This window comes from Pyxicephalus adspersus, chromosome 7, assembly GCF_032062135.1.
Source record: "Pyxicephalus adspersus chromosome 7, UCB_Pads_2.0, whole genome shotgun sequence".
Classification (NCBI taxonomy): Eukaryota; Metazoa; Chordata; class Amphibia; order Anura; family Pyxicephalidae; genus Pyxicephalus; species Pyxicephalus adspersus.
In genome coordinates this window covers 22,328,411-22,347,852 of record NC_092864.1, presented here as the reverse complement: position 1 = coordinate 22,347,852, position 19,442 = coordinate 22,328,411, and positions in this window count along the sequence as shown.

Here is a 19,442-nt window from a genome sequence, read left to right as displayed (position 1 = left end):
AGTTGGGATGTAGGTCTGGTACATGGTGGTCACTAACTGGACAAAGGAAACATATAAAGACAAAAGGCTGCTGCTTCTACACAGAGTGCAAGGGTCTTTCTCTGCTGCATGCCAGCAGAATAGTTAGAATGTTCTACTCTGAACTCCACAGCTTTTGTTAGATTCACTTGGAATTTATTTAGCCACTTTGAAATATGAATCGGGCTTTTAAAGATTCCCAAGAATCGAGTCCTTTACTACAGGCAATGCATTATTCATCAGAGGTGTTCTACAAGAGGCAACATGTATAATAGGTGGTGGGTGGTGGTTCTTATCTTGTAGATAATATTTAGTCCACCACTCTGATCCAAACCTTTCCTACTGACATCTGGGATCTGAAAGTTTAAATCCAAAAGCTTTAAGACAGTAAAACTTATTTTATCTATAGAATAACTTAAAGCAGAAGTAAACCTAAAACTAATCCAAAACAAAAAAATCACACTTCAAATTCACACCTTTAATCCCACCGATCCGTGTATCCGTCGGGAGGTTTCTTCCATCGGTCCTGCGCCGTTCTAGTATCTGTCCTCAGCCTGGCACGGAGGGAGCGCCAGACGCTGCCACCTTCTCTCTTCTTTTGTATTCTTCTTCCTATGTCACCCGATCTAGCACTGCGCAAGCACCAGTTTGGGTGACGTAGATTGAAAAAAAACTTGCCGATCTTACTGTGCATGCATGAAATCGGCAATTTTTTCCCCCATTGATGAAAGGGCTCCTTCTGTGCATGGGCGAGATGTGCAGAAGGAGCAGCCAAAAGGGTCTGCGCTTCCATTCCATTCAATTAAGGTGCTGCACCTTAATTTTTTTTTTTTTTTTTTTTAAAAGGTTGTTGCACTCAAACAAACATAAACAAAATTTTTACTTTAAATAAAAGGGTTGTCTAGCTAAGTAAAAATTCTGAGTTTAGGTACACTTTGGGTTAATCTATGAAGAGAGAACTAGATTGCCCTGTATCTAAAAACACTAGTTACTTGGCTTTTACTGACTCGGAAGCAATCAGACTTCAGATGACTGTCGCTGGAAATAATCTTTTCTTATTTTTGCTGTACACACAAGGATAGCAAAGGTACATGCAAGTTTTAAGTTGGACATATTCCTTTACCTGATAGGGTAAAATGTTCTCCCCAGAAATTTTGTTCAGCCCGGTAGAAGGAGCTGTAGCCAGGTGCTCAAAAAGTGTGCAGGGCAACATGCAATACATTTTCAGTGCTCCCAGTTGTTTGTGTCATATGTGTCCAGTAACCTTTGGTATTCTTTGTTTTAACTTTATAATTCCCTGACCGAAGTACATCCCATTTTGTTATTGTATTTGTAATATGCCCAAACTTTCCAGTGGCTATGTATTGTGACCCCAACTTCCCATTGTTCGTTATTTTGTAACATGGGTGTAATCACCTTTTACAAAACTAAACCTTAGTCTGTGCTCAGACTGGCAGTGTGATTCCTGTGTGTTTACGGCTTCCTCAAGCCAGTCAACTGCTGCCTTGGAGGAGATGCAACATGTAGCATCTGTGGCAATTTAATATTTGAATGAATGGGGGAGGCAGTGAGCAGTTTGGAATCATACACTGGTGCCTGAACTGAACCCAGACTGCACTGCATACGCCAAGGTGCCAGCTGCTGGGAGCTGTGCAGGATTGCTGGGGTCCCACTGCAGGTCTGAACTGGCCCATATATAGAAAACCTACACCATGGTAAACCAGAACTCTGCTGTGGGAAACATATTGTTAATTTGAACTGTAGCTTGTCAGTTCTGCTTGCAGAGATTGGAATCCAAAAGATACAAACTAAGCAAACCATACAATGTGAAAATCGTCTGGATTCTCAGAGCAGAAATGGCAGGTTGTCGAGAATCACTAATGGATTTCTCTGCATGAAGCTGGGACTGAGTGGCAGTCTGATACCAGCCAGGCAAGGTTTATAACTTCAGATGCCTAAAGCTGCAAGTATACTAATCACTATGCAAGGTCAAGTGTATTAAGTTTATTTGTTATATGTTGAGTGGACAGGAGAACCCAAAAAATGATTCAGGTCGTTATACTTTTTCAGGACTTGGAATATATGTTTGTGAAATGAACACATGAGGAAATTGCCATGCACCTACTAAAAGGACATTATGCAGGCAAAACAATTTCCGTTATTGAATTGACTTGTGTGTGTGATTCCTATAAACATTGTCTCATCATCCCAATCAACCCTTTGATGTGATCTAACATGAACATCACCGGTTCCTTGAATTGTATAATCACTCCTAGACCCCCAGTGACATATCTCCGTAGATACAGAACTAGTGGCACATGTTAATATTTGCTAAGTTGATGGCGATTCCCTTATGGGGCTTCAAAGGTAAGTGAGCCAATCTGACTGCAGAATCAGACAGCTGCTCCAGGCTAATATACCTGTGGGGAGTTTGCAGTGACATCTAGGAAGATAATTAATGTAGAGAAACGGCCAGCATTACATGTTGTAAAATGGTATAAAGTTATTCTCTAGTTACAATTCTTATCTCCATAAGACACATTTTCAGCTTCTACTTGTCCTGGTATGTCAAGTCACTTGATGTACACATTTCAGATTTTCATTGTCTGCAACAACTGTTCATAATTGAGTTGAGTAAAAATTTAGGGGGTGTACAGATGTCCCCTAACATGAAGAATATGGGTATTGATCAGTCCTCTTGGACCTCTGATGACCGAGGATGCTGTTATATGTATTGATGTTCCCCTTGCTCCCTCTCGTCCTCTATATAGCAGGATAGGCTTAGCAGTAGAGAGCCATAGCGGCTTTTTGGCTTGACGAGAGGACATACAATGAAGATAGCTGGACTGGGGCTGGGCAAAAAATAAAAGTGGACAGACAACACCCAGGGTTTGATGGGGATGCTAATTATTCAAGTCCCAATAAGTACAGTTTTACGTTAAACACCTATTAGAGTGATTCTGATCTTGAGTGCTGCAAATGAATGACAAAAGGGTGTTGATCCAAAATGAATAAGTAGGTCAGCATGATTGTTTCTAAAATTCCCTCTGGCTAGAACGCTTAGTCCAGCAGCATTCCACAATGTTTCTTCTTGTTTTTCTGGTTCCACAAGAATAAAAGATAAAGGACCCCTTATATCAGGGGTGTCAAACGCTGGCCCCAATGTCCTTTTTTTTGGCCCCAAAGGAATCCTAATAATGAACTGCAGCTGGCCCGCCGCTGCATGAAATAGCGCCGCTACTACAATTCCCAGCATCACTCGCGTCTATAGACCAGTGTGCTCTCTGCCTATGCGTGGCCCCGCATTGGACTGTTGTATAGACGCAAATAATGCCAGGAATTTTAGTAGCGGCTCTATTTCAATGAAGAGGGAGTTTCAGCGGCTGACCACTTATAAGATTTAGCTCCGCATTGGCTGCGTCTGGCATTTCCAGCACTCCTCCTCAGACGAATATTGTTATTATTGGTGTTAGCTTGTGCAAAAAGGTTACTATTGAAATTTAACTCAGAAGACTACAAATAGAGATTTTTTCTTAAATAAAAATAAATAAATAAATTGTATGCCTCTTTATTATAAGCTTGTTCCAGATTAAATGTGAAGCAAAACCTCTTTGTTTCCATATGAAAATTGTTTATATCTAATGAGAAGGAAAAAATTCTTCAATATTTTTATTAAATTTCAAGGTTGGCCTGCGACTTTGTCTAAGTTTTTAATTTTGGCCCTCTGTGTATTTGGGTTTGACACCCTTGCCTTTAAAGAGTTTAAAGAGTTCCTAATGCACCTTGGTTGTTTGTAGTTTCAGCATTGTCCAGTGATATGTGACATTGGCTGCATAATCACAGGGGAGGCAACTACTAGTATTATTTTTGAGGAGTTCATTAGTCAGAATATTGGGTGTTCATATCATTGGGTGCCTGAATTGAAATAGAAAAACTCCCAAAATAGCCTGGGTTCTTGTCTCTGCTTTCTGAATCTCTGACCTTGAAAACAGACATGTAAACATTTACACACAGACCTTCAAAACAGACATGTAAACATCTGTGGATTGATGCTTCAATTCTTAGAAGTCAGATGTACACAGCTCAATATAGAGACAAAGCTTTTTTACAACTGTGTATTATTCCATTATGGTCAACAGGTGGCGACAGAGACTGCTAGAGTATTTGTACAAATCAATGTAATCGTTTCATTTACCTATAGAAGTCATATCAACCCAGATACACCATCACATGCTGTAGTTGTTTTTAAATCTAAATGAGAATAGGAAATACATTTAAAAGAAACTTGTTGTTTTTGTTTTGTTTTTATAATGGAGAAGGGTTGGAAAATCATTTTGGTTGTTATAGCTGTCTGTATCCCTGTTAAAAAGTGAGAACACTGTTTCCACAGTTTCCTATTTGTTCTTTTGCCTTGTCACCCTGCCAAAAAGGCATACAATGAAGATTACAAATAGTACAATACATAGACAGTTACAATTCACCATTGCAACCATCAGGTAACCCACCCTGGGAAAAGTAAAGCAGCCGTTACAAGGGTGCATGTCAACATGAAGTGGCTTCAAAAGAGATGCAAGAGAACAGGATCATTGAAATGAAACAAACATTAAAAAAAAATGTAAAAGACCATTTAATTATTTGCGGTGCTTTCATGCTCATTATGTCATACATTAAGGTGCGTCCATTAAAGCAGCTAATTCAAAAAAAAAGGGCTTCCAATGCACCCTAACATTCTATAAAAAATGCACAAGATCCTTTTTTACTACTTCAGTTCTCTCCTGCGTGTTGTGATTTGCAGTTGCCTTAGTGTATACTATTTAAAATGAATGGAAAAGCAATGGGCCAACCATGTGCTACCACACCACATAGATCTAAATGGGCCGTAATGGTTTATTATACATAATGATTTATTAAATTACGTATAGTTTAGTCATTACGTACTACTATTTTAAAACTTTCCTTTATTTCCACCATTTATGCCTTGATATATACTCAGAGATGGATATCTTGATGAGAATGTAGGGAGCAGTGAGACACACTCCTGCTAACAAGCTGGCCGTTCGTTATACATGGTCAGGATAATACTGTGTAATACCTTAAGCTGTATCTGCTGATTGCGGAGTAGCTATCAAGCTATAGATCCAGACAATGACTCAATCAGATGGTTTCCCAGATGACCTGTTCTCTTAATTAGAATGGAATCCATCAGTGGAACAGGTCCCATCGATCCATCTTCTAGCCACGGCTCCTTCATTTTTCCAGTCTCTTGAAATGTTAACTAGCTAATTTGTATCTGTTGTTCGTGCCTCACCAACTTTGTGTAGAGTGCAAATTAAATCAAGTGATCAATAGAAGTGATGGAGAATCATTTTCTGTAGTGGCAGGATGACCCTCACAACGACCCGCAAAGTTTAGTTGCAAACGTCCGATAAAAGGGCTTCAATTAGATAGAAGGGGAGGACCAGATTGTATGGTGGTTATACGGATGAATTATATACTGTACTGTATACTGTACTGTACTTTTATTAAAAAAAAAAAAAAAAATACAGACCAAGGCCTAGTGCACACTAGATGTGAGCAGAAAGGAAACTAATGGATAGAATTTGGTCTATTCTCCCAAAAAATCCAAAATTGTATTTTTTTAATGATTTCAAATGAATATTGTTGGTGGCAAATCACTGAGAATGTTTTAGCTAATTTTTGAAACCTTGGGCAGTATGAGGGCAATCTGAAACCTGATTTTTTTGTTCTGTTCTCTTTTAATTGTGTAGAGAAAACAGGTAACGTGTTATGCAACAATAGAAAATAATTGGGCCTGTATAAGTGGCAATAATGACTGTGATTTCACTTTCTTAACAGTTACACTGTTCCCAAGGAATTTCCCTGTAGTACTTCCTACCAATTTATTATAAAGGGCTGCACTGACATTGGCCAAAGCCCCCATGAAAAAGATAGGTGTGCCAACATGGCGGATTGTGGTTGTATGATCCCCTGGCCAGTGCACACCTGAGCGGGGTCAGGAGAAAGAACCTGCTGGGGGGACACGCCGGCCAGAGCCATGGACCATGTCTCCCGGAGACATTGCAGGCTCAGGGAGGTGGGCAGGATGTGTCTGTGGACACAACCTGCCCACTCTCCCATTACAACAGGGTCAGACCTGCGATGTGAGAGTGGCCGGTTCTGCCATCATGATGTCACTAAAGGGGAAGTTTCTTCCCCTTTAAGTGACACCTGGCTCCCCGTGCATGCGCAGTCCGGTAAATTTTGTGGTCTGCCGGTTGGAAAAGGTTGGCAACCACTATTCCAGAGGATGCACACTTTTGCTTGTGCACAGGATATCCTATGTTATATGAGAACAAAATAATTCCAATCAGTAACGACTTCTATCAGAAATGTCTGACCACCACTAGTACACACAATCAGATACGCTGCCATTTTGCGGCCTTTCCATTTGGTAATAGATCGTTCAGAATTCCCAAAACCCTGCATACATACAGTATGTAAGATGTTCTGACTGTCCGAATGTCTGGGATGGAAAGTGATCATAACGTGGGTATTAATTATGAAAAAGCTGCTAATTTCCTTCAAATTCATTTCAGACTTGATTGTTTTTATTGGATAGGTCATGAAAATCGCCCCAGGTGTACTAAGCTTAACTGTCCATATCTCATTGGTGGCAGACTCTCTTTCACAAGGTTTAATGACATTATTATCTGGCTTTGTAGTTGTAAAAACAATTAGATAGATTTGACAATTGTACAAGGTACAATCCTGATGGAATAATCATGAGATATAGGATGGCAGTGTGAAATTCAGTTTGGCAAAAACAATGCAAATCCAAAATTATACACCTAAGTGGGGCCCTGAAATTGTAATACTAAGTTTTGGTATATCTTTAGCAATTCATCCATTTTGTGCATCATATAGTTTTGGAAACAAATTTGCAGTAAGTTTGTTCATGTTTGTCCATTCTCCTTGTTTTCTCAAATGACTAGGACGTGTCGATGCTCTGTTCTAGTGACCAGTAGACCAGCTACCAGAGCAAACCTTAAATCCACCTGGCATTCTATCATTCTTCTACACCTTCCTTTTAGAACAAGTATTAGAATGAATGAATTCCTGTGTGCATGTCATTCCAACCTGGCCATTTAGGATGACGGAAGATCCTGAACTTTGAAGACAAGTCTAAGATGTCTGTGCTAGCGGCAGATGGAGGGGAGGTGAGTTTAGTTCCAGTTTATTTCCAAAAATGCAACTTAAAAGAAATGCTCCACCTACTGAAGAGTAATCAATCACAATGAATGAGAATCTGCTTTATCTTAAAACTGTTGAAATCTTCAATGGTATGAAAGTGTTCCACTTCTATCCATATATTTGTTTTTGCGATTTCCAATCTGGACCAAATATGGCAGCTTCAAAATACTTTGTTTATTTTGACTATAACTGTAACTATTTGGCTAGGTTAATATTTTTTGTTTTATGTCTTTGTGTGCACAATGAGGGGATTGTCAACTAAAGAGAGGTCTGTTGATGATCACACGGCCAAGAATACAGATTTGTTCCCAGTCATTAATGGCGATCAGTATCTGTCATGGACATTGAGCTTACAGTGTGGGTAGGTTGAGGCTATATTGACCCTGGCCATGAGGTTGCAGTGCATTTACTGATTCCTCAATTCCTCATGTCGGGGAACCACTGACTCTGGAGGGTGTGCTACATGTAGCTTTTCCCAGTGGCAGCTTCATACAGAATGAATGGGGTCAGCATTGAGCGGTACTAGAATTGCTCACTGCCACAAGCTGTCAAATATGCAGACGGTGGGCCTGCCATGGAGAACCACACACAATTGCTCAATCCCAAAGCGGGCCTGAACCTGCTATATAAAGCCTTACCAGGGCTACATTGCCTGAAGACGTTGATCTACATATTGCAGATGATAAGTAGGTAAAGGAACCCTGTGATGTGACTTGAAAAGCATTTAAGCCTGGAGTAGGGATGGGCGAGAATGCCTGCGGCATTCTCCTTAAAATTTCCTTGAACTTCCGATGGAGAAGATCGAGGAAATTTTACCAGGAGGATTCACAGGATTACCTGGGAATCCTCCTGTTTGTGATCCCCAGCATTGGAGGTTAATTAACCTCTAGTGCCGGGGATCGCACACTGTTCTCAATGAATGCAGCCATGGCTCCCTTTTCTCAGCTAATCAGAGAGTACTGGAGGTTTTGAATGGGGAGACTTGTCCCCATTTAACCTCTAGTGCTGGGGATTGCACACTGAGCTGATCAATGAATGCAGCTCGGAATCTTTTCTTTTACATCGAATTTACATCGTCTATTCTCGCTTACAATTTCGGTAAGCAAGAACGACCGAATTCGCAGCGAGATCCAGTTTTTAAAACTCGCTCTCTCATCCCTAGCCTTTAGATCACAATACCAGCCAGAAAACCAAAATATTCAGTAGGAGAAGCCAGCAATATTAGCCTCCTCTCTCTTTCTAGAGGTTCCTTTTATACATATTTTATTAGATAGATACAAAGCCAAGAAATACATTCCCTTGTAGCCTTTTGTAATCAATAGATGCATTCCAATGAAACATACTTGAACTGTTCAAATTTCCTATCTAACAAACAATGATGTCATCCCTATATGTTCTGTACACCGAGGCCACATTTATTATTCTGGGTGCACATTCGACCTCTGCAGGGTTTTAGCAATAACAAGCACTTCCGGTTATCCAAAGCACTTACTGCAGATGGAGATTTTTTGACATCTTATCACCAATTATTTCCTTCTCTACAAAGAAAGAGGAAAATTGTGTCCCTGCGATTGCAAGTCCATCGACCAGGTCAGGAAGAAGAATGTGGCATGTCCTTGCCAGGGGTCGATCAAGGGCAGGCTGGTATCTCATCTCCTATAGTCTATGCTTCAGATGGGCAGGCCATGGTTACAAGCAATGTCCTCTGTGCATTTCTGTGTACCACTCATGTATAAAACTAATGCCAAGCGTTAAAACTCTACATAGATTAGTATTTTCTTTCCTTTCATCACGGTGTTGAATCTTTCATGAGCTCCTCGCTGATAGCACAGTAAGCGGATGGAGCCAGATAGTTAAGAATGTGTATTGTGGCATCAGCTGGTTGAAAGAAGCTTGTTGCTCTCATGTCTTTAATTACTAGATAGAGTCTTAGTGTATTATTCTGCTGGAAATCCCTGTAGACAGAGAGGATCAGACGAGCCAGCACACATTATAATATCTCTTCTTTCTGCTCCTGCCGCATTCTCACTATGACAACAGCACAGTTTTCGCTTTGGGCAACGCTATGATTTTCTTATCAATTAAAAAAAGAATCCAAGATTCATTACTACGCAATTAAAGCTGAATTCCAGATTTATCTTCTGTCTTACACAGTTGTGCCTGCTTATATTCTGTACTGAAATTGTTTGCCTTCATATCACTGCACACTGTGAGCTTCACAACAGAAGCTGCAGCTAATAAGAAGGAGCCTAAGGCTACTTTCAGTCCAGGGGTCAGCTGCAGGGTCTACTGGTCCCAGCTAAATCAAAATAGTTGGGAACCACTTTGTGCAGGTGGTTAAAGTCGATTGCATCCACTGTTGTTGAAAACAACTCATTGCTTCTTGCCACCCTTTAACCTCAGCTTAGAGTAGTCAGAAAGTGATTGAAAGGATTTTCTTCCTTTTATACATCAACTTACTCAAAACATTGTCAAGCAGCAAGCCTCAACTGCAACTGTAAGCAACCACATGACACAGGTTGAGGTTGAACCATTGTTGGCACAATAATTGTAGGGTTAAACCTCACAGTATTGAAGAGTGGCTGCTGTCTGAAAGGGGGCCCAACTAATTTCCTGGATGCCATCCTGCCCTACCCCTTTCCCCATCCCTGGCTCATCTTCAATCTAGTTTTTGCATGCATTATTTTTTCTGCTGCCACTAGGTGATAATTGGCATCAGCATTCAACTCACTTTTTCTAAACCCAGGTCATCCTGGACCTTCTGCAGACTAGGAATGGACAGTGCAAGGAGAAGTAACAGTGATAAACTGATCTGTTTTTCCTATGTACGTAAATGGATTGGCTCCTTGCTACTTTCAAGCCCTGCTGTACAGAAGCCATGTCAATTTCAGGTACCCATACCACAATAAAATACATTACATGCTATATTAATGATTACAGATCTGTTTTTTTATCTTTATTAAAAAGTCATTGTGCCAATTACCAATGGTCCCGGTAACACCTGTCTAGTCCCAGGATGATAAAGATAATTTGCTTTACTGCATCTAAAGAGAATCAGTATTGTCATCAGAGGACAGAAATTGTGTTAGGACTACAGAACATCTCTTTCTCTCCTCAATACCATAGTGGGAGGTGTCCTGTAGTTTGCAGATGTGAACTGAGTAAGGCTGCCAATATTGCTTGCAATAACATTGAATAGGTCATCATGTTATTACTGATGAACGGGTAACAGAGAAAAAAGGATTTCAGAGATATATTTAGCAGACCAAAATGAAGCAAATATGAGCAGTTTATTGATTACAAACTCTAAGGACCAAAACCCAGATAGGGACCAGAGTTAGAGGGATGCAATTTTGCAGCTGAATAGAAAAAAAAGTTGGTGCTTTATATAACAAACTTTTATTTTTTAAAAATGGCTTATATCTAAAGCTTCTCTTTTATCATCTTCCACCAGTAACATATCTGCTATGAAATCATTACCCAACATCCCTTTATCGGAATCAAATTCCATTGTCCTTTTTCATCTCCTATGGTCACCTGTTGTTTGCCTGATGTATGGACCTACAGTGGTGCCTGAAAGTTTGTGAACTTTTTAAAATTTTCTATATCTAAGTCCTAAAAGTAGAAGTAAAAAACTAATGAAACAAAAATTATTTTATTTGGTCATTTGGACAAAAATGATCCAATACTATTTCTGCATGTGGCAAAAGTAAGTGAATCGTGCTTTTAGCATTTGGTGTGACCCCCCCCTTGCAGTAAAAACTGCAACCAAACATTTATTGTAACTGTTGATCAGTCCTGCTCGCATGCATTTGTGATCATACATATGAGCTTCTACCTTCCAAGATTATTTATTTCTATTTGATAATAACAACATAAAAATGATCAAGCATTTATGTACTGCCAGATATACTGTTAAAATTAATTGAGTATGCCATATATCACTAATTTATGGATTTTTTCCCCGAGGTATAATACAGAATTATTAACAAAGCAGTGAATCTCACATTAAGTGAAATTTTCCCTGGTGGAGAATCTATCACTGCCATTTAAACACATGGATCTGGAAGATTCTCCACCAGGGAATGTTTCAGCCAGTGTCAGATTCATTGCTTTATAAATATACCCCTCAGTTTAATATGGGTTTTGCTTTGTACAGTTATTGATATCGGGTTTACCGTATATACCCAAGTATAAGCCGACTTTTGCTGAAAAAGTCACCCTCGGCTTATACTCCAGTCAGGTACATGCGTCCCTCCAGAAAAGCACCCGATCTGGCAGCCGCATCCAGCGGTTTCCGTCCCCTGATGACAAAGTCATCAGGCTGCAGCGGAAATACGCTGGCCGCAAAAGCCAGAAAAACAGTGGGGGTATGCCGGAATTAACTCCAGCCCCAAATTTAAGTACACAAAACATGAGAAAATCCCACTTACCTTGCGTCTTGCTGGTCTCCGCAGCTCCTCTGGACACGTCTGCAGAGACGATCCCTGGGGTTTCTCGGTGACGTCGGTAAATGCGTTGGTGCAGGTGGGTGGAGCGGCAGGAAATTCAAATAATTTTGTATTGGATTCAACACAAAATAGCTTTATTGAGTCCAATACAAAGACATCTTTATATAATATATTTATAATTATATTATATATATATATATATATATATATATTATACATGCAACTGTACAGTTTTATTACGTTTACCTATTTTTTAATTTTTTTTAAAAACAGATTTTTTGTTTTTTCATTTAAAGTTTATTATTAAATATAATAAATATTGTATATTTGGTGAGTTATGCCTAAGAATTATAGGCCTACAATGTAAAATAAATTTCCATGCAAAAAAATGTAACGCTTTTTGTGTGGAAATACGGAAAGAATTAGAACGCTAGGGGGGCTACAGTGGTGGAATGCAGTACCGCTTTGTACTGCTTTCAGCCACTTTTTCTGGACAGAATCATACCACCAGGTAGGTTAAAGAGAATTTAGTGCTTGGGTACGGTAAGTAGTATACCTACCTAACCACTAAATTCTCACTATGGTAATTGTTTACCGTATTATGGCTGTAATGGCCGTATTATGCAATTTTATTGGTATTTATTTTGAATATTGAAACTTGTCCATAGCTGCAACATTTCCCTCCCTCCGCTTATACTTGAGTCAATCAATTTCTCCTGTTCTCCAAGGTAAAAACAGGTACCTCGGCTTATATTCAGAACGACTTATACTCGGGTATATACGGTACGTGTTATGGAGCCCTATAATAGACACATTGATAAGAAATAGTTGTCTTTTACAATAGAACCTATTGCTCTAATACACAACAAAAAGCTGAATATACCAAAAATAAACACAGTTTAGTTTATACCTTAGACCTAGATAAGCCATTTTGATATTATTTTCTCTCCCCATTATCTTGGACATCATCCCAAGGGTTCTAGAGGCCAGGGAAAAGTTGTGGATTTAAGGCCTAGTAATATAAATTGCAATAACGTTTGCATTATTCTGTGGTACAATGCAGGTAGGTTGCCTTCTACAATAAGAGTGAGCTATGGTGCAATTCAGCAATCTAGGCAAGTTGCTTGCTATCATAAGAGTGCTGTGGTGCTATTTAGCAATGCGGGTGGGTTTCTTGCTATCCTAAGAGTGTGTTATGGTGGCATTTACCAATGCGGGTGAGTTTCTTGCTATCCTAAGAGTGTGTTATGGTGGCATTTAGCATTGCCGGGAGATTATCTAATATCTCTATAGTGCATTTAAAACAAAAGGCACCATATCCAATAACAGTGCAGGTTGGGTTTTTCCATGCATTGCACTAATGCATTGTAAAATATGTATTTTACCATGGATGGCTGCAACACATAGATGTGAATGATCCCTTGGGGTAGATGTTGGCTACCATTTATGTTCTTCTCTTGGATTAGCCCGTATGAGTAATGGTCCCATTATGGCTACAGAAGCATGAGCTCCTATTACTGCTCCCTGAGTACTGCATTCTGTAAACTAGAAATACCTAATAACAAGCAAGTTCAGGGAGCCTCTTAAGCAGCTGTCCACATTTGCCATTACAATAGTTGGCTGTTCAGCCAGATACTGAAAATCAGGATAAAAATCAGAGCCACTTAGCCGGTATCCTGTTTCCCCTGAGTCAGGGTAAATGTCCAATTTTTATGTTTGACTGGAATTACCTTTTACCTTTTCCTAATGATGCGTAATGCACTTCGATATGGCTGTCTATAAAAAGTTTTGCTCCCAGCTTAGACAGAGTTTAGACAGTTCCTGTAACTTGTCGTACATACAGAAATAAGGGTTGTTAGAGTTTCCTGTTGCTGCGATAATCCCTGGACTGTCAGTTCTTTTCTCTCGTTTTGTCACTCCATTCCCAGTTGCATCCCCCGCTCTGTCACTTTGAAAGGGCTGAATGCAGAACCTGTGCCTTCCTCTTCTCCTAGGAGAGTCTGCACTGAACACTTGTTCATCTTCCATTGAAGACATTGTCCCACAGCAGGAGAAATGCTGACAGCTTGGCAACAGAAGTAAGGATATTGTGTACAGCACCATTGAATTTTTTTAAAAAGATTATAAATATTTAATTTTACAGATATTGTCAATTGTTTACGTTTAATTAGATTTTTCATGTCGATTTGTAATGTTCTCCTAAACATCCTCTTAGACCAGTAAATATGGGGGGCTTTGTTCACTTAATCCAAGGCTGTTCCTAGTGGCCCATGAGACCTTATTCTATAGCTTGAAACAAAGGCGGCTGAAATCCTTGGCCCCTTGTGGGTCTGTAAGTTGGAAAATTAGGAGCACTGTTGTTCTATTCATATAGTACACATCAAAGCCTCCGGCAGACCTCTTCCTCCAGCACCTTGTAGGTCTATGCACTGGGGAAGCTGGAGCACTGTGGGCCACTCCATACAAAAAAAGCCAGGCTGCAGCCATGCCATGCTAGGCACTGATAAAGCCATTTTTTTGTATCTACAGTGTAAGCAAACCACTTGGGCCTCTCTTAAATGACTTCTGCCAGCCAGCAGAATATTACTGGCCATACTTGCAGATCTCCATGCAGCCCCCAATGGCACTTTCCTCTGCAGTTGCTTGCTGCTCATTGTGCAAGGGAGGAGAGTGAGTTGTCCTGCACACCCCATATGCTATGTATATGAAAGTGGGGAAGCACCGAACCAGCCAAGATTTGGAATGAAATTTTAGGTCCTTATTGTTATACATACTGTACAGGTATAGACCATATTTGCATATTATGGCAGGCGTACCTGCTAGAAGGAACTTCTCCAGCACTGCATTGTCTGGGTTCTTTTCAATTTCTGGTACTTTCACCTTCACCTGGACATCGTCTGCATCTGTAGTTTTCAGTTTTCTTTATTTGTCCAGGTTGGGATAACATTATTTCTGTTCACCTAACAGTCTCTTCCGGTATAAAAAAAAAAAGTCATTAGGCAGGTTTGACATCTGTTTTAGGAGCATAAAGGTAAGGATCCTGATGTTTGATGCAAGAATATGGGTGGAGAGCTACCAAATGTGTCTTGCTTAGGGCATCTAAATGGGCAAAAACAGCCCTGGGTAGCAGAGAGCTAGTAGAGAAAATAGCAGCAGACTGGATTATTTGGCTGATTTTTCTGCATTTCCTGTTTACAGAACCATGAAGAGCCACAGGAGAAGGTCTGTAGGGGGCTATGGACCTAGAGGGAAAAGGGGAAGCCTGGGTTTGGAGGCAGAAAGGCTGCACTGGGGCTAGGAAAGTCAAAGGCCAATTGAAAACTGTACAAATTATTTAGATGCAGCCTCCGCTTAACTTTGGGATGCAAATGTGACTATTTTTAGTTGAATACCATCAATTTTTTTCCCATACCTGGGTCTTCGGAGTAAATACAGCTATACATTTTATACTAAGCTAAATGACAAAAAAACTAATGCTTGCAAAGTAAGCACTGCCTTATGAACAGCTTCTTTACCTTTGATAAATCCACCCTATTATTTTCATGAAGTACATACCTGGCAATGTAGAAAGAACAATACATTATTTTCTAGAACATAGTAATATGTTTCATCTGAAAGTCCCACTTTGCACCCAGCTAGTTCAACAACATATGCTGGGCTGATGTGCCCGAACTGAGATATTTCTTGATTCAGACCTTTAAAGCAACCTGGCCCCCTTCCTTTGCCACTATGAAATATTTTACTGGAACATTAGAAGAATCCAAAATGGTGCAATGAATTGGGGTCATTTGTTAAAGAAGTATTGGATTACTTGTGATGATGGCATGATATTTTATATTTTATTTAGATAGCACGTATAATTTTTAATGATTACCAGTCATCTTGTTCACATTACAATTATTTGCAGCTTTTTCCTGCTTGCAATCATCTTTTTTTTTTTGTACCTGCAAAGATGTGTTATAATAAACCATGTTCTTTGACACAACAATCACTGTTCTCCATTGACATTGTAGCTGTACACTCATATATCATACATTTTTCTAATTAAATCCAATATAAAAAATATGTAAATTTTAGATACAAGTTTGGTAATCTTGGGTAAAAACATTTCAAAACAGACCCTCAGGTGTTAAGCGCTTTTTTTACCCCACAAGAAACATGTCTGCCATGAAAATAATTTGTCTGTGTTTGTTTTCCAGGTCCATAATGTTCAGGCCTTCCCTGATCTAATGGCAAGTTAATTGGTATTCCAGCATTCATAGATTTATGGTACTATGATTAAAATGACTGAAATTTCTTTTTATCAAAGCTTTTCTGTCTTTTCTTTCCTAGAGATCTGTTCTGAGCAGTGGGTGGTGCTGCTGTACCTTACTGCTGAGTATGAGAAGTTGCCGTTGTCTCTAACAGGAGTACATATTTATCAGGCTGCTTCACACCTTTCATATGCTATATGAATTATTATGCACATTTTAACACACATTTTAATGCTTGTTTTATGCGTTATGTGTAAATTTTGTTGGATTCTGTCAGTCAAGTAATTTTGTGTAAAGGTGGGGTTGCTTTAGAAGAATACACACTCAATAACCCACCTGCACTAATTTGACCAACACACATCAATAGCCACAAGTGTGAACTTCCATACATGTAGAAATACACACATTAAATTGCAAATGTCTGAACCAAGCTACAGTGTGTTCTGATAATCTACTGCTGTTATAGGTGCCTCTCCCCAGCAGGTGACACGGGATTACCCGAGGAGCGGAAAGTGACCCCCTGGTTTTCACCAGCGCATCCCGCAAGGAGTGATGGGCCGGTGACCCTAGTTACCACCGGACTATTTTGCTGCAAGGAGGTCACCAGGTAGTGGCCACAGGCTCTCCTCCCTCACTAGAAAATGACAGAGGTCAGATGACTTCAGCATAGTAATGGCTATAAGGCTGTAATCAAGGCAAGGTAGTTGAACAGGCTGAGGTTAGGGCAAGCAGAAGACATGGCAAGGTTGGGTAACAGGCCAAGGTCAGGGCAGGCGGAAGACATGGCAAAGTTCGGTAACAGGCCGAGGTCAGGGCAGACGGAAGACATGGCAAGGTTGGGTAACAGACCGAGGTCAGGGCAGGCAGCAGACGAGGCAGATGAGACAAGTCAAACTGAAGTCAAATCTAGAGAATCCAAACAGAGAACTAGCTGGCAGAGAGGCAGGAAATGCATTGCAGATCCAGCAACCTGAGCCTGGAACTGGAGAGGTTTAAAAAAGACAGCAGCCAAAAGCAAGACAGGATTTATCAATCAGCTCACTGGCTGCAGCACTCACCCCAGAATCCCTTTCAGATGTGCACAGCCTCAGTTTCTGTTCAGGAGATGCTGAAAATGGTGGAAAATTCATGGCTACATGGATGCAGGTAATGCTGCAGCTTGCTGAGCAGATGATTTACAGGCAGAGTGATAACAATAGCAATAGGGAAAATGGCTTTTTGCTACCTTGAAATACTTAAACTTACTCAAAGTTAAAAGCTACCGTAGTCTCCAGTCAGACATTTCCTATTTCTGGTTGTAGGTAAAACTGCTTTCTTCAGAGTGATTTCAGTTTGGCATTAATAGTGTTTATATCATTTATAACATTGTTATGTACCTGGCTGCTCCACTAAACCCACTATACATGGCCTCCTTGTTATGCCTCCTTTCCCTATTTACCGCGGCCGGTGTTAACACTTCTGCCGCCGGGGTATGGGGGTGTTCCCTCTCCTCTGTAGGCATTGCAGAGGAGAGGGATTTCCCTTCGGGGGGTTCCTGGTTGGGGGCGGAGCGATCAGCGTGGGACTCGAAAGAGTCCGGCCTAGTGTGCCTTCTTGACCTCCTAAAATGGCCTAGTAGCCAAAAAGGTTTGCTGACTCCTGGCTTTTATGAATGCTATATAAACATTCTTATAACTAAACGTTTTTGTTCACTTGGGAAATGCTCCTATAAGTCCCCCTGACCTCCCCCAACAATTTTGATGACAATACTATGTTCAGGGGCTTTGAAAGTAACATTATACAAATTCAGAGGCCAGTACTAAACAGCATTTTAAAAAATGGCGACTCCTGCCTATATTTTACTATAATATTTGTCAAAATGACATGCCCAGACTTTCTTGGCAATTTTGGTGACAATATTATGTTCAGGGCCTTCACAACTAACTTGAAAAACTGACGGCTATAGACTTCAACACAATTTGTTCTCAAAGAGGAACATTTTCAAGGTTGATTTGCATTGCAAGCCAAAATCATCTTTTTTATTAAATGATTTTTAATAAATCAAAAATTAACAATTTTACCTATATTTAATTTCTTTTTTTCAAATAATGGCATTGCATTCATCCTGAGAAAGTTATTGGAAAACACCAAGCAGGTGAACACGGATATTTAAAAAAAAATCAGCATTATCTAACAGATTTGCAAGTATGCATGGCCTGCTCTGTTTTTAACTTCCAATTTTAAAGTGCTTGCATAAAAAAATATTTTATATCTGCTTTATCAGTACACAGAAAAGATTAGTTTAGTAAAATCTAGTCAGATTTTCCACCAGTTTCATTGCATAGAAATGTTAATCTGTTGGACCACTCATTTAATGCAGCTGATTTCTAAAACATTCTTCCAAATGATTATTAGATCAGTTATGTTGATGGGTATAGTATATTTTTTGATAGATTTTTTTTGGCTCGGGTCAGGATGGGACCAGTTAAAAGATGTGGTTGAAATGTTGATTGTATTGTACATTCTCTGTATTTGGTAATATTCATATCTGGGAGATCAAGCAACGCTTTCTATTTTAACAAAAATGAGTCAAACCTAGGCTTTCTAGAGCAAGACTAGCAGAGGAATGTAAATCCGGAGGAGGGATGAACAGCAGCCTCAGAGAAGCTTTGAAAGTCAAATAACTCCCTGCATTTATTTATCACAAGAAAGATTTCTAGGAGTGTATGTGAAAAATGATATCATTTTGTGGCTTTCTGGAAAGCAGTTTGGACTTTCAATATGTATGTAAATCTCCTAGCAAGTCATATGTTTTACATAATGCTTGTAAAAATATTCACATCCATAGTTTGAATGTTGCCTCTAACAAAAGTCCTATAAGGCACTGTCCTTGGGAAATGGAGGGAGGATTTTCTGTATAGGTCGACTTTTACATCTCTGTGCAGAACCAGGAGAATATCCAGGGGCTGAGATGTAGAAAAGTTATACAGAAGGAGAAACTGATCCCTGATATGCTAGACTAGCAGCCAGCGAGGGAGGGATTGTTCAGACAAACAAGGCTGCACTTTACAGGCACAACTCTCCACTCTGACCTTCCTCTGCAGGCCTGTGGTCTTTACAAGACATTTTATATATGCAAGGCCATGCAAGTGGGTGGTTTTAATGCCCCCTTCCCATCTGCTTATGCTCGCTTTTTCTTTTACTTTCTTACACTCAGTTCACATGAGAGCAACAATATTATACTGTACAGAGGTACCATGTTTTTTATTACCAGCAGTTGAAGTCAAAGTTTTGGAGGAATAAGGTAAATTTGCTGCTGGGGAGAGGAGCATTGGAGCAATCATGTTATTTTGCCCTGAATGGATTAGAGCTCCTGGTTAAAGCAAAACTAAAGGCATCTGTATGACGGTTATGTGCGATGTACAAGTCTCAAAGTCAGCCATACAACTTTACTGTCCCTGAATGGACCAAATCTGTAAGGGTAGAAAGG